Source organism: Chrysochloris asiatica, unplaced genomic scaffold, assembly GCF_000296735.1.
Source record: "Chrysochloris asiatica unplaced genomic scaffold, ChrAsi1.0 scaffold00068, whole genome shotgun sequence".
NCBI lineage: Eukaryota > Metazoa > Chordata > Mammalia > Afrosoricida > Chrysochloridae > Chrysochloris > Chrysochloris asiatica.
Window position 1 is genome coordinate 3,955,435 of NW_006408586.1, and position 9,530 is coordinate 3,964,964.

General features: G+C 35.3%; 1 protein-coding gene across 1 annotated transcript in view; it reads left to right on the forward strand.

Annotated features, from left to right (window-relative positions):
• The first annotated feature begins 5,974 nt into the window (after positions 1 to 5,974).
• CADM2 (cell adhesion molecule 2) overlaps positions 5,975 to 9,530 on the forward strand; it is a 535,372-nt gene continuing 531,816 nt past the window's right edge. Inside the window, exon 1 of the mRNA XM_006864647.1 lies at positions 5,975 to 6,025. The gene's annotated coding sequence lies outside the window, so the exon portion shown is untranslated. The remainder of the gene's footprint in view (positions 6,026 to 9,530) is intronic.

Genomic DNA, 9,530 nt, shown 5'->3' on the forward strand with positions numbered 1-9,530 from the left:
ATACCATACTAAAGAAGCCAAAAATAGACTAAAATACTTCCTAATGATTATAATTCTCAAGTCTACCAAAATACTACCAATAATTTTTTAATGAGTTTTGCTAGAAGAATAATAATGGATTTTCATGAAACAGTTGGTGACAGAAAAGATCCAAGTAGTTTTCAGTGAACAAATTATTTGGAACACAGGATTCTCTACTTCTCCTCTTTCTTGTGTTCTTTCTCTTCCTCTTTTTCTTTCTGGTTTCCTCTTATTTTAGAGAATTCAATTCTTCTATATCTAAAATCTTCATCTTTAAATGGTTTGGTTAGGAAAAAAAAGAAAAGAATATGGAAATCTGCTCTACAAAATTGAAACACCACTATAATGCACTGTTAGATAAGCACTGGACTGCTGACCACAAGGCTGATGGTTCAAATACACCAGTCACTCCTCAAAAACCCTATACAAGGTGGCTATGAGTTGGAACCTACTCAACAGAGCTTAACAGCAATGATAACAGCATAATGCATATAGGAAGCACAGTTCCTCTGTAGATAAGCACTGGACTGGAATTCACAAGGTAGGCAGTGTGAGTCTATAAGCTGTGTCAAGTTGAAACATGAGACTTTTGCTAAACCCTGTAACGAGTCGCTATGAGTCAGACCCAACTAGATGGCACTTTACAACAATAAATAACACCATAATGAATAAGGAGCACAGTGTCTTTATGGGATAAGCACAGGACAAGGAACCACAAAATAGGTGGTACAAACCAACTAGGTGTTCCTTCACTAGTTGTTCCCTGAGAGAAACATGAAGCTTTCTAATCCCATAAAGATTTACAATCTTAGTATATTTATACAGGGTTGCTATGAAATCAACAACACTTAGCGATAAAATGCATAAGGACACTTATTCTAACATTGCTGATATTAACTTAAACAAATAAATAACTAAAATTAACAAAACAATACACTCTCACAAGCACACACACACATGCTCATACTCACAAACACAAATCACAAACCCTACAATAGATCTGCTTTACTCTCAATAGGAAAATAGTACCATTTATTTCATATACAATTGGGGCTCTGGTAGCATAGTGGTTACGAATCGGGCTGCGAACCTCAAGGTCAGCAGTTCAAAACTACTAACTGTTCTGTGGGAGAAAGATGAGTCTTTCTGCTCCCGTAAAGATTTACAGCTTTGGAAACCCTGTACAGGGTCGCTATGAGTCGGAACCGACTCTACGGCACATAACAACATCAATTACATATAATATGTGACGTTGTGGGCTAATGCGCTGGACTGTGAAGTCGGTTTGGACCATAAGGTGAGTGGTTCAAGTTCAACAACTGCTCCTCAGAAACTCTATACAGGGTTGCTTTGGATTGGGACCAACTCAATGACACATAACAAGAACAGCAAAGTGAATTAGAGCTCACTGTATTGACTTGAAAAATATAGGGAAAGGACACTGCAGAGTAATGCATATAGTATACTCCATATAAACAAGGATTGCTTAGGTTTATAAAAGAATTGTAAATTTTATTTATTTTTAAATATTAACAAAAAACTATTAACATTTTTATCTCTGTAGTTAAAACTAGAGAGGGAGATGGGGATATTGTTTACTTTTTTTATGATCTGCAATTTTCTGGCGTGTATTAATTTTGCAATTTAAAATAAACATGAATTAGGAACATGTGGTGTTGCAGGATAATGCATTGGACCATAAAGTCAGTTTGAACCACAAGGTCGGTGGTTCAAACTCACCAGCCACTCCTTGGAAGCCAGTCCTGTACAGGGTCGCTATGTGTCAGAACTGGCTTGGTGACATTCAGTTGCTCCTTGGAAACCCTATACAGGGTTGCTATGCATTTCTGAGGAGCAGCTGGTAAGCTTGAACCACACAGAAGAAGGATCAGTAGTCCACACAGAAGAAGGATTAGTAGTTGGAAAATATGAACTTTGGTGATAGAATTGATGCGGGAGTTCATATGATAGTGTTTTCCAAGACCAACAACGGCCCACTGCAAATGCCTTTTTTTCCGCAACATAAATGGTGGCTATATATGTGGACCTTGCAAGAATACATAGGAATCAAATTGACTACATCTAGGGGAAGAGAAAATTGAGAAACTCAATACCATCAGCCAAAAAAAGGCTAATATTCAACAGCAAAACAGGCCATCAGTTTTTCACATGCAAGTTCATGCTAAAAGCCGAAAGAAATTTAGATAAGTACAATTGAACCTAAATAGGACTTTCAGTGTATTTCACTTCAATTTTGAGTCCATCTCAAGAACAGATTTCACCCACTGAAAACCAATATACAAAAACCAGAGTAGTTATGGGATGATATTAAGAATATCATACCTAAAGAAAGCAAAATTTCATTTAAAAAAGGAAAGAAAGAAAAGACCAAAGTGGATGTCAAAAAGGACTCAGAAACATGCTCATGAGTTAAGAGTAGCTAAAATTAAAGGAAGAAATAATTAAGTAAAAGAGCTGAACAAAAATTTTCAAAGGGTAGATTGATAAGATAAAGTAAAATATTACAATGAAATGTGCAAAAATATAAAGTTAGAAAAACAAAGGGCAGAACATGTTCAGTATTTCTCAAGCTGAAAGAACTAAAGAACAAAAATAAAGTTTCAAGTAGCAGTATTGAAAGGTTGTAATGGAAGTCCTGTTGCTATGAGTCAAAATTGAATTGACAGGACTTAACAAATAAACTATAGGAAACATATTCAATAATGCAGAAAGCATCAAAGGAAGATGGAAGAACTACAGAGTTCTGGTACCAAAAAGAATTGATTGACACATTCAGTTATTTCAGGTGGAAGCATATGATCAAGGACCACTGATATTGAAAGATGAAGTCCAAGCTACACTGAAGGCATTGACAAAAAACAAGGCTCAAGGAATTTACAGACTACAAACTGAAATACTTCAACAACAACAGCACTTACAAGTCAATGCCAAGAAATTCAGAAATAATAAACTAGAAAAGATCCATATTTGTGCCTAGTCAAAAGAAAGGTGACCCAACAGAAAACAGAAGTCATTGAACAATATCATTAATATCACATGCAATCATTCAAAAATTTGATGTTGATTATTCAAAATCAGTTGCACCAGCACATGGATGGGGAGTAGCTAGAAATTCAAGCTAGATTCAGAAGACAATATGGAAAGAGGAATATCAGTGCTGACATCTGATGAATCTTGTCTGAAAGCAGAGTATACCAGAAGTTCTATTTGCTTGTATTTTTCTGATTATTCAAAAACTTTCAACTTTGTGTATCATAACAAAGTATAGATAAATTATAGAACATTTAATTGTGCTCCTGTGAAAACTGTGCATAGACCAAGAGGCAATCTTTACAACAGAGCAAGGTGATATTGAATGATTTAATATCAGAAAGAGTGTCTGTCAGCATTGAATCCTTTCACCATATGTTATTGGCACAATGATAACAGCAATGGTCTCAAACGTAGCAATGATTGTAAGGATGGTGTAGGGTTGGGCAGTGTTTCATTCTGTTGTGCGTAGGTCACAATGACTCAATGGCACCTAACACGAGCAACATTAATCTGTATGTGAGCAAATAGTCTTAGAAGCTGAACTATATGAAAAAGAACATGGCGTCAGAATTGGAGGTAGGCTCAATAACAACCAGGGATATATAGATGCCCCAACCTTGCTTGCTCAGAGCAAAGAGGATTTGAAGCACTTACTGATGATTAAAGACTATAATCTTAAGTATCAATTAAAATTCAATATAAAGAGAACAAAAATACTCAGAACTGGTCCAATAAACATCATGATAAATGCAGAAAAGCTAGAAATCCAGAATTTCATTTCACATGGATTGACAATCAGTGCTCATGGAAGCAATGGTTAAAAAATCAAATGATACATTATGGAAAATTTATACAAAAGTCCTCTTCAAAAAGCAGATACCACTTTGAGAACTAATGTGTGCCTAACCCAAGCCATAGTATTTTCAATCTGATCACATGCATGTGGAAGATTGACAATGAATAAGGAAGATCAAAGAATTGATGCATTTGAATATGGTACTGTGGAAGACTACTGAAAGTACCCTAGACTGCAGAAGAGCAAACAAATCTGTCTAAGGAGTATAGCCAGGATGATCCTTAGAAACAAGCTTGGCAAGACTTGTTTCCATGAGGGATCAGTGCCTGCAAAAGAGCATCATACCTGGTAAAGGAGAAGGTCAGAAAAATAGAGGAAGACTCCCAAGGAGATGGACTGACACAATGTTTACAACAATGGATTAGAACAACAATTGTGAGGATGCTTCAGGCCCATGCAGTGTTTAGTTCTATTGTGTGTAGGATCACTATGAATCCCAGCCGGCTTGGTTGCACCAAACAACAATAACAGCAATATCACTTTAGAAATGTTTACCTATTACCCTCCAATTGATAATGGCTCATGGCAACCCCATATGTTAGATAGTAGAACTGCTTCATCTGTTTTTCACCGCAATAATCTTTATGGAAGGAGCTCTGGTAGTGTAGTGGTTGCAAATCGGGCTGTGAACTGCAAGGTCAGCTGTTCGAAACTACCAGCTGTTCCACGGGAGAAAGATGAGGCTTTCTGCTCCCATAAAGATTTACAGCCTCGGAAACCCTGTACAGGGTCCCTATGAGTCGGAACCGACTGCACGGCACCCAACAATCTTTATGGAGACAGATTGCTAGTCTTTCTTCCCAGGCACCACCATTGTGTTTGAACCACCAATCTTTAGTAGTACAGCACAAATCATTTGTGTCACCTGGGGACCTTTCAACAATTTTCAGAGGCATTTTGACAAAAATCTTTCTTTGAGGAAGGAACTGTCCAGTTATTGCTGTTATGTGCTGTCGAATCAGTCCCAATTCATAGTAACCCTGTATAGGGTTTCCATGGAGCAGCTGGTGGGTTTGAACTGCCAAACTTGTGGTTCAAACCAACTTTGCAGTCCAGTGCTTATTCTACAGCACCACAGAGGACTACTCTAATTGTTTTTTTAAGTCTACTTCTGTCACAAAATAATAGGAAATAGAAAATAATAGTTTTCAAATCTCATACCAAAATAGTTGCATGTTAATGTATTATGTTGATTTAGTTTTCTAGACCTGATTCTTGCAATGTAGATTCTTATTCAATTCCTTAAATCCAAACAGCATAGTGCAGTATCTTAGAGCATAGAGTTTGAGCAATATCAAATCTCCATTTTTTTTTCTCTTTAGTAATTTGACTTTTCTGAGTTTCCTCATTCATAAAGCAATGATAACAAAACTTAGTGAGATAGTCATGATGAAAGAGAAAGTGCATAGAAAGTGCTCAGCCTCAGTCTCTAGGATTTAATAAGCATTCAATAAATGAAAATGACTTCCTCTTGGGATTTTGTTCAAACTTCATGGGCTACATACTTAACTTTTTATAGCATTAAATATATTTAAGTTATATATGAGGAGTGTTTCTTTAATTGACATAAAACTGAAATTTAGAGTTAAAAAAGAATATAGAGAAGGTTATACAATCCATGGAGTCCTGGTGTGGCGCTGTGAGTTCATGCATCAGACTGCATAGCCATTTGAACAGCAAGATCAGCAGTTCAAGCTCAGAAGCTGCTCCTCAGAAACCCTATACAGGGTCGCTATGTATTGGAATTGACTCCAAGGCACTTAACAAGAACAACAATACAATCCATAGAAGGAATTTAGAGTTTTATGGTGGTTATGATTTGCACTAACTGAATCCTGTCTATTTCACTTTTTCATATTCAAGGACGATCAAAATATCATCAATTGTCATTTTCTTTGTTATAGGTCTTATTCTTATAACACATGTTGATCACATAATCATAGCTATAATCTCTTTAAATTTAACTAATAGAAATAACATACCTCTATGCTCTTACTAGATAGATTGCCTGTCTAACATCTAATATTCTTCTTCTCTTCTTCTTGTGCAACCTTTCCTTGGTACCAGCGGCTGCTTCTAAGAGTAAAGTTAAAGGTGAGCTTCTTTCTATTTTGCATGATTAACCACGATCTCTTTTGCTGCTTAGTCTACTAAGCCCTCTTAATAAATGGAGTAATTTCTGTCGGTGATAGTAAGAGTTCATTGTATAGATATTTTAAAATATATGAACAAATACAAAATACATCCTATTTCAAGGATTCCATTTCTGATACATAAACTTATGTTTGCATGGTCGATTGATTTTATTTTATATTGTTATTTGTCTGTTTGCTTCTTTTATCTCCCAGTTTACTTTACAATAAAGTGCTTTGTGCATTAACATTTGGCTGTTGACCTTAGTTTTCTTGATATAATTCAGAACTGGAAAACTATAGCAGAAAGTAAAACTGATGGAAAGTCACAAAATTGAACACGTCTTCAAAAAATTAAGTGAAAAGTCAATTTTTCCCTTTTAAAAATTGAGTATTATATTGTGCAGTTTTCTATTTATAACATTTCCTAGTTTTAGAAACCAGAAAATGTATTTTAATTAAAGAGGATGAGTTTATTCAATACATGAATGTCTCCCATAATGGAAAAAATTGTTCCTTGATGTACTTAAGCCTTTTTGCTTTTAAAATCACATATATATATATATATATATATATATATGATATTGTATCTTTGGATTATTGTTTATAGGTTTTAGTTTCACACTCTTTAGCAAGTAAACCTTGAGGAGTCCTGGTGATATACTATGATAAAGCACAAGTCAGCTACTCAAAAGGTTGGTCATTACAACTCACTAGCTGCTTCTTGAGAGGAAACTTTTGGCAATCTTTCATTAAGATTATAGCCTAGGAAATTGGAAACTCTGTGAGGCAGTTCTACTCTGTCACACAGGGACAGAATTGACTTGGTAGCACACAATAACATTGTATATACATATATGTATTTTGTTGTTAAGTGTCATCAAGTTTATTCTGACTAATAACGACCCTGTATAGGGTTTCCTAGGAGCTGTTGGTGAGCTTGAACAACAGACCTTGCTCTTCAAACTGACCTTGCAGTCCAGTGCATTAACCCACAAAGACACTGCTTATATACATATTGTTGTTGTTGTTAAGTACTGCTGAGTCAGTTCTGACCCATAGTGACCCTCTATAGGGTTTCCAAGGAGCGCCTGGTAACCTTGAACCACTGACACTGTGGTTCAAACAACTTTGCAGTCCAGCACATTAATCCACAGAGCCACACCAAGAACATACTCTCTCTTTCTCTCTTTTTCTCTCTCTCTGTATAATATTTGTGTATTTGAAAATAGCGTCTCCTTTATGCTCTATAACAATTTATTTTACTGTTTCCACATGCACAAAATACAGATCATGATATGAACTTCAAAATTTTGCTAGCGTGTGTAAACTAATCGTACAATTTCTGGCACTAGTATCATTTTAACAAATATTCTTTCTTTTTTGTTTGTTTTTTCCCCAACTGCCTCTTCCTTAGGATTAGGCTTCCCACTTACTGTATTTCAATATTGCCTGCCCAATATTTCCCATGTGTGCTCAAGAAGCATGACCAAGTGATTTTCTCCTCCTTTTCCATTTCACATATTCAAGTGTACCACAAAGTCACTTTTCTTTATAATCTCTCCCCCACTAACCCCACTCCCTTTGTTTCTAGTTTCAACACTCTGACTTAGACAAAACTTTGAATTATTAACTGCTCCCTTTTTAAAGATCAATTCTTTATTAAACAACTACTATTTCCTTAGCAATAGTTTCATTTATTAGGCTAGTCATAATACAAATGACATTATATTTTTAGCATTTTTAGCCTAGTATCTTACTCCAAAAGATGTGATAGAAGAAATAGGCAGTATTTACCACAGAAACATTCACAGAAAAATTAAACAATTAATTATAAATGTATACATATGGTGATAAGTATATAAGCATAATATATTTCTATGATTAAAAAGTCAAGAAGTTCAGTTCTAGGACTGGGGTATTAAAACCCATATTGTTGGTGCTATTGAATGCCATTGAATTGGTTCTGACTCATAGTAACACTTTATAGGGTTTTCAGGAGTCGTAGTGTGGTGCTATAGGATAAACACTAGACCACAAGGTCAGTTTGCACAAGTTTGGCAGTTCAAATCTACCAGCTGCTCCTTGGAAACCCTATACATGGTCTCTATGAGTTGAAACTGACTCAATGGCACTAAACAACAACAAACAATAGGGTTTTCAAGGATTGACTGGTGATCTTGAATCATTAACTTGAACTTGCTATTAGCAGTCCAGTGCTTACCATACAGTGCCATAACAGGACTCTAAAATCACATATAGTTATTTGTTGTTCATAGAATAAATAAGGTGATTATAATGAGAGAAAGAAAGAAGCATGTATATTGGTGCTGGAATCCTTAAAATTGCTTTATCTGAGAGGTGGCGATTAAATTAGTCCTTAAACAATGAAAAGGTTGTAGTTAAAAAGTTGGAAAACATTAGAAAACATAAATAAAGGTTTGGGAGCAAGAAGGAGTATACAGCATTTCAGAACAATGGAGGGACCTTGAGTGAAGTTCTGTGTTTTTATGAGAGCAGACGAAAATAAATCTCACAGTAATGCAATGGGCAATGGAGTGATCATGGATCATTACTGTGCTTGATCACATAAAACCTCTAGAACTAAGCTCATCTATATTCATACAATCTTTCTTTTAAACAATGAAACTCATTCAAAATATAAAATGTGGGGAGAAATCATTAAATACAGAAAAGCCATTTCACCATCGAAGTGTTACAGCTATAAATTAAATTACAGGTGTTTGTCAAGTCACATCAGGACTCAAGCTAGACAGACATCTGCAAAGAAAACATATTTGTGACCAATTTTGTGTATCCCAAGTCTCCATATCAATTGTTTCCCAACTATCCATTTTATGGAATCTGTTCTGTGGTGGTGAGAGAGATGGCTTTAGGGCATAGTTTACCCAATGAATCTACAGCAAAATGGAGATAAAAAAATAAAATAAAATAAAATGATACTTTATAAAATAAAATGTACCTCTTAAAATTGAATTGAAATTTTATTCCTAATCCTTGCTAGAGGCAGATGTATATTATGTAGAAATAATAGAATTACTCGATGTAGCTATTGCCTACTTTCTATGTCAAAGCAAATGGCCTTCAAACTGGGAAACAAATGTGGATTAGGAAGAATCAAAGCTCGAGATAACATAGGAACAGATGGCTATTTGAAAATAACTGTTTCTCCTGGCCCCAAAAATTACAATCAAGGAAACCTAGGGAGGTTTTGGATGGTATCATATCCTATTAATTTGCCCTATGATGCAATTGGGAGCTTCTGGAAGAATGGGGAAAGGAAGGCAACCTGATTTATTTTTAAGGGAAAGGATTCCATACTAGAAATCCAGACTGGTGAATTTGATATAAATCTCCAATAATTTTTGTGAAACAAGCATTTGTGAGTGTTTAGATTAGGATAGTATTCTATAGGTAGCAGTATTTATTGATTATAACATAGAAAA